The sequence below is a fragment of the Euleptes europaea genome, chromosome 12, assembly GCF_029931775.1.
Source record: "Euleptes europaea isolate rEulEur1 chromosome 12, rEulEur1.hap1, whole genome shotgun sequence".
Lineage (NCBI taxonomy): Eukaryota > Metazoa > Chordata > Lepidosauria > Squamata > Sphaerodactylidae > Euleptes > Euleptes europaea.
In genome coordinates, this window is record NC_079323.1 from 63,507,319 (window position 1) to 63,514,812 (window position 7,494).

Sequence of the window (7,494 nt, forward strand, 5' to 3'; positions counted from 1 at the left end):
CTGCGGCCGCATGTGAATCTAAAGGTGAATTCTCTTTAAAGTTACTTTCAGTAACTAGCCTCCAAAATAGGGATGTATTTTTGGCCTTGGCTGCATTAATCAATACTCTCCAAGACTCCTTACAGTGCCCCTTTTTCTTTCGATGGATTAAAAGTTTGTACATCTTTTTAGCCAGGAGGAGGGATTGCTGTGCGATCTTGATATGGCTACCCTTTGATGAACTTACCATAGGCCTGTTTAAGAGCTATTTTTGCTTCAAAACAGTCCTTATCAAACCAGGGCTTAGATTTAAATACCAGCCTCTTTCGTTGCTGGCAAGGGCTAAAAAGTAAAGGTCTTAGACTCTGAATGAAACCCCGGTAGATTGTTACAGGGTTCTGGTCTGGGGCTGGGTTTAAAAAAGCTGTGCAATATGAATAAACCTTTTCTGTTGACAGATGCTCCTTCAATTTAGATTGCAGCTCATTTGACCATCTTAAACGCTTGCCCATTACGTTGAGCTCTGATGTAACTGTGGGAAAAAGAGCGCTAAGGTGGGCGTCCCCTAGGGGTAAAGTAACCTGTAGACATAGGGGAAAATGGTCTTCCTCTAGATAAGGGAGAATTTGAAAGGACTTAACTGTTATCAATATTTGCGAGCACACCAGCATATAGTCGAGGGTACTGGCAAGAGAGCCTGCCATATACGTATATTCCTCAGGATGGTCACCTTCCGAGGAATCATTTAGAATGTAAAGATGTGATTTGAAAGCAAATTTTGCCAAACGCATTCCAGCAAAGTTTGACTGCTGGTCTTTAGAGACTCGACTGTAGGGAAGTTTCTTAAATCATCTTCCTGGTCTGTGAGATCTATCTTAAATTTAGCTTCCAAAGACCCATTATCGGGGCCCAATCAAGCATTAAAGTCTCCTGTCAGCAAATGTTTTGCCTCTGGGTGATCAACAGCCAATGCTGTAATATAGCTGTCTAGTAAGTCCCAATTTCCCTTAATAGCTGATTTCCTAGCTATTGGGGGGAAATAAACATTAACAATAATTATGCTAAAACCCTGCCAGATCAGGAGTATTGCCATTGCCAGGTTCCGTAGGGGGGAAAGTTCCACACACTTGGCCTTGATGGCTGTTGATACCAGTATCCCCAACCCACCCTTTAGCCTTCCCCTCCCTTTCCCAGGTACAGCATCCACTTTAAAAGAATAGAAACCATCCAATACTAATTCATCTGCTGACCAAGTCTCCTGAAGTGCTACACAGTCAAATTTCCCGCGTAGCAAAGGAATGTCCATACCACAGGAGAGACCCATTCCATGATAAAATGTCTATGGAGCTAGAATGGCTCTGGGTGTTGTGTCCTTTGGGTAGTCAACAGGAGACTTCCGTTGTCGGTGCTGAGGCTCCACTGCCAACCTCCTGACTATATTCATGGGCACTATTAATGATGTCAGCTTTGAGTTGGGTACGAGGTTGGTCTAGGGAGAAATTCAGAATTTGTACACTTTTTTGTAAAACTGTAGTAGAGGAAGGTGATTTTTGTAGAACTGCAGTACAGATAACTTGCTTGGGGGAGGAGGACTGCCCATAAGATTCCAAATTGCTAGCCTCCCTTAGTTCCTGAGCCAAGGGCTTAGAATTCTCTGTCTCCTGTTGTTGTGTGCTGGAGAAAATATCAAAGAGTGGACAAGGATCTATTTCGTAATCTTCAAAGGCAGGGCTTTGATGGTGCAATGAGTCGCTTCCCACACTTTCCAAGATCTCTTGCTGCCTGTTCATGAAACTCTCTGACTGCTCCAGATGAGGGCTTCTAGTGACTAGGGCTTGATGGAAAGGTTGCTCAGGCCTTGCGTGGGCCTCCTCAATTGTGATTGAATTTGATGATTCCAAAGGAGGCATTGAAGTGCTTAGGGGTTCAGATTGGTTTTGACTATCTAATTTGTCTTGAGGGGAGAGTTCCATGATTTCTGAGAAGTTTATGTCATCTTTATTGGTTTCACTGTCTCTTTCAGAGGCTACATTAGGTTTTGCAGTCAAAAAATCTGTAATTGGCTTCAGCTGGTGGCTATTAATTTTGGCTGAGTGCCCAGCTGTTGTCTTTGCTGGCCGTATTATCTCTCTGTGATCAATTATAGCCACACCTTCAGCTTTCTGTGCACTTTGTTTGTGATTTGTCTTTGCTTTGCATAGCGGGAGACACTGGCTATCCTTAAAAACTCTTTTCAAAGAGATCTGAAACCTGGACAAATAGCCATTTCTCTTTAATAATTTTGAAGGCATCTTATCCTGCTGAAATGTGATAAAAATTCTTTTGTAGGAGTTGCTGGACGGCAGCCAAAAAAACATCTCTATGTCCAGCTCAGAGGAAGGGCAGTTGAATCTTCTAATGACAGTCCAGGTTTTCCCAGGACAGTGTGCAAGCACCAGCGGCTGTTATCTTAATGCAGTTTCCAAATGGAAAGGAAACAAAACAGCAAGTGTTACGCTGACGCCATCTTTTCTCACAGATCCTCTTTCTATATATATATCTTCAGTAGTGCAATATTTTCATTGGGACCAAACTAAATATCACAAAATAGGGAGCACACTTTGGGTCTCTTAGAACCCTTCATCAGGTTTGTTAGAAAAACGGATATTTTGGGACATAACATCAATTTCTCCCTTTGTGAATATAAACGGCAGCAGTTAATCAGATGTCTCCCCAGCATATATCTTAGAGATGATTCTCTCTGCTCTTCTGTATTGAGAGTCAGTAATATGATACTACCATCTACTAGACACAGCTGACAAAGAAATTGCATTTGCCCCCCAGCCAATGAGCAGCAGGGCATGCCTATTCTCCAACCTCCAAAAGCCATTAAAAAGCTCCCTTCCCAATGCAAAGTTGGAGCACTTTGAGTATATAGTGACAGTTTTAGCTAAAGACCAACTGGTCAAGTAGCCAGTTTGCCATGAGCCCTTTCACTGAAAGATGACTTACAGTCACCAAGACTTGCAATTCAGCCATGTGTAGCATCAAAACCTCCACCCTTCCCCAAGGTTACAGGAATGGAGGGTAACATTCTATTAACAATTTTATTTTCCTGAAATTAATTAGGTGTCCCTTTTAGGCTGTAAGACCTTCATGCAAGCATATTGGCTCGGGGTCCTGATCTACTAAATCCCCTTTCATAGGCCAAGTAAATTGGTCCAAGTGTGAGCTATTGTCTGTTTTTTAACCATCTGTTTCTGGCCTGTTTCCATCTTTTAACCGTCTTTTTCAAAATATTTAATGGATTGTCTCATTGATAATCTTGTTTCTTCATTCTGGTTCTTTAATTACTACTTCCATGAGATCTGAAGACAGTTTCAAGTGCCCAGCCCTTCCAGCCTGCTGCTTCTCTGCTTTAAGTCTACCTGAGTGTGGGCTAAAACTCATATTGTGCTGTGGTGCCTTAGATGTTAAAAGTACTAAACAGTACTAAAATTTTCTGAGATAAGACAGAATTGCCCCTTGTCCCAGAAAGAGTTATGTTGGTGCAGAGTTATTAGAAGTTATCCACGCCAGTTATGAGTTGTGCTATCTTAATAGGTTTCCAACCTCCAAATGGGCCTGGAGATCTATCAGAATAACAACTCATCTCCAGACAGCAGAGACCAGTTTCCCTGGAGAAAATGGCTGCTTTGGAGGGAGGACTCTATGGCATTATACCCTCCTGAAGTCTCTGCCCAGGCTCCACCCCCAAGTCTCCAAAAATTCCCAATCTGGAGTTGGGAGCCTGAGTTGTGCTGAAATTACCCCCACCTCTAAGCCGGTACAACCTTGACAAGATAAGGGTGCACATGAGGGTTCCTATTACCTTACACTGTATATTATATCCATCAGGTGCACCCTTATTATCATAATATCATCACTTTGGCTTTATAACCTTGACTGTTTCTTTAAATCAGCTTGGTAAACTGGTCATGGTCATTCCAGAGAGGCAGTTGTGTTAATTTGTTGCAGCAAAAATAAACAAGACTCTTATGAATGACACCTAAAAATGTTTTTTCCAGGGCTAGGGTTGCCAACCTCTGGGTTGGGAAATTCCTGGAGATTTGGGGGTGGAACCTGGAAAAGAGTGGAGTTTGGGGAACATAGAGACCTCAGCGGGGTGTAATGGCATGGAGGCCCACCCTCCAAAGCAGGCCATTTTCTCCGGGGATATGGATCTCTGTCATCTGGAGACCAGCTGTAATTTTGAGAGGTTTCCAGTCCCCACCTGGAGGTTGGTAACCCTAATTCCATTATAAGCCTTTATAATTTGTTTCATATGTAATGGGAGGATCATCTGCAAAGGGTCCCCTTGCTGCACACGAAGAGGTGGTCTCCAGTCCATGAACTGTTATGCTGGACTAAAAACTGGTTACTCTTTAAGGCGCCACGAGATTCCAGTTTGTCTATGCACCTGCTTTGCAATTGTCACTTATGTGCCTGTTTTGTAACTTCTTTTTCTTTGAAAAGAAACCTTGTAGCTGGGTTTTTTTTTTCTCATTCCCTTACTGTTACTGTATCACAAGAAAAGATGGTGGGACATCTCTTGACGCCACCTCCTGCCACCTAGTGACAAACACTGAATTAACATTTCCTTTAACAAGGAAACACAGACCTTTCCCACACACTCCCAAGTAACTCTTTCTATTCTTGGGAGTCGATCCACAAGCATTGGAATCGGTTTGGGCACAGTTCTTCCTCACATCTGCCCACCCCATGCATTTTTCCAGTTGTGGAGTCAGTTAATTTTCTTCCTCGTGTGGCTTAAATAATGTGGATTTTCAAGGGAGGATGCTGTTGTCATTGGTAGCATCAGAGCACCCCCTTATCTTTTTAACAAACAGCCCCCAAATATCTATATAACACTTTAGTGTTGTAATGATTGTTTAAGCAGGTTCTCAAAATTGCCATCTTTCATTTTTTTTAAAAAAAAAGGAAGTCTCCAGCCATTTCCCTGGCAGAAGTATAAAGGAAAAAACATACCTCTGCTAGGGAAAGGGCTAGAAAATTACTTAAAAAAAAAAAAAGCTGAGAATTCACAGAACCTGCTCAAACTATCATCACAACACTACAGTAATATATCTATATTTTAGGGCTTTAAGAAAGAAATCACTCATCTTCAGAGTGGAGAGGAAGGCGTGGATTAACCATGGCATCAGTTCAATGACTGAATAGTGGGCTGGAGGCAGGTGGGAGGGGGTGGGACAAAGAAAACTGATAGAAACATTACACACTAAGGAAAAGTCGACTCAAAATCAGCCTTCAGGAAAACATTGGGGTAAAAGTGGTCTCAAAAGAGCAAGAAAATTTAAGTTTTTTCTTTAAAAAATAAAAATAAAACTAAAGACAGAAAAATGCATGCAGAAATTGGGATAAATTGAAGCACTATAGGCTAGAACTGATTAAAAAAAAACATGCAAAGAAAAGCTAAACCCTAGTGCTAAAGATTTATTATACTCAGGGTTGCCAGCCTCCAGGTGGGGCCTGGAGATCTCCCAGAATTACAGCTGATCTCCAGGCTACACAGATCAGTTACCCTGGAGAAAAATGGCTGCTTTGGGGAGTGGACTCTATGGCAATATACCCCACAGAGGCCCCTCCCCTCCCCAAACTCCACCCTCCCCAGACTCTACCCCCAAAATCGACAGGAATTTTCCAGCTTGCAGTTGGCAACCCTATCCCCCTTCATTTGTCCACTGTTCAAAGGGCCTGTCTATTTTACTTTGTAAAGACCATATACTTTGATCATAGTATACAAATATACACTATGGAGCGCAGGGGAAGGCACTATGTTATTTGTTTAGATACAAGGATATGAAAGTTTGCAAAGTCAAAACGTAGGATGCCTTTGTGTTGCAGCTTGCCTGGCAGTCTTCAGAACAGTTTTCAAGCCAAACTAGAAAAGTTGCTGGGAGAAAGGATCTCTTGAGAGCTATTTATCAGCAAATAGCAGCCACGGAGGGTCCTAATTCACACTGCAGCCAAGGGAGGCCTCTTTTTTTTAATCCCCACCCCAACATTACAGATACTAACATTAAACATAAACATAAAAGGATATTCAATGAGATCATTATATTGTGTTAGCGCTTACTTGAAATTATCCTTCAATTATTAAATTCTTTGACTTCTCTATATCAGAATTATATTTTCATCTTATAGTATACATTTACTGTTCTTGAACATTAGTAATTTTGACTGCTATTTCGTAGCTATTTAAATTAAAAACATATTCCATTTTTTTGTTAAATTCAGAAATTGATCTATTATGTATTCACAATGTTAATTTTGCCAAAATTGCATTCTCATTTAATTTGTTTATCTATTCATTCAAACCTGGACATTCAAACCTGGACATTCATCTGCTTTCTACTTTCCTGCATATGCTACTCAAGGGAGGCATCTTTTTGTGAGCTGAACCCCCCGCCCCCAGAAATGTGCAGGCTGCCTGAATGTTGCCCCCAAAGGGCAAATTTTGGCTCCAAAGTGTCAGTGTTTTTGAAACCTGGAAAATGGTATTGATAGCTTCCATGACACAGACCTAATATGGATTCCCCCCCCCTCACCCAGCAGCTACTATTTACGAATAAACACTGAGGAGATCCATTTTTTGATCTTCTAACAACATGCTTAGTGTAGCTTTTGTATCACTGAAATCCATCCCCAATTTGCAACCAGGGAAATCAGAGCACCTTCATCCATTTAAATACATTAAATAATAACCAAGATCTTTATGGAGTTGCAGTCTTGTGCAGTTAGAGATTTTGTTTACATAACAATGTAATGGAAAAAACTGTGCAGACTATATTACACTATAATATATATTATATATTACACTATATATATTACACTATAATAACATAAGAGCCCCTGATAGATGAGAGCAGTGGTCCATCTAGTCCAGTATCCTTTTTCACACACTAGCCAGCCAATTGCCTAGGAACGCTATCTAACAGGGCGTAGTTGCCAAGGGTTTCCCATAATGCTGCCGCCTAGTGCTCATATTTAGAGGTCTGCTGACTCTGAATATGGAGGTTGCCTTTAGTCACTATAGCTATTAACCACTGATGGACTTATGAAACTATTTAATCCCCTTTTAAGCACGTCTATGCTTGTAGACAATGAATCCTCTAATTAAACTGCTCATTGAATAAAGAACTATTTTCTTTTGTCTGAACTTCATCGTGGCCCCCTGAATTCTAGTATTATGGGGGAGAGAGGGAAAGTCCTCTGGATCCACTTTCTCCACCCAATGCATAATTTTATAAACCTCTATCATGTCATGTCCTGCCTCATCCATTTTTTTTCTAAATGGAAAAGTCCCAGATTCTCTAGTCTTTCTTCATAGACTTTCCCTTTCTGCCAAAGCACAGCTGTGAAGTCAGCCCCCCCCCACATGTGTATTTACAGCATCCAGATGATAAAAGTCCACAGAGAACCTCTGGCATCATCCCCAAGAATCCTAATCATATGTAAAACTCATCTATCCTCTTT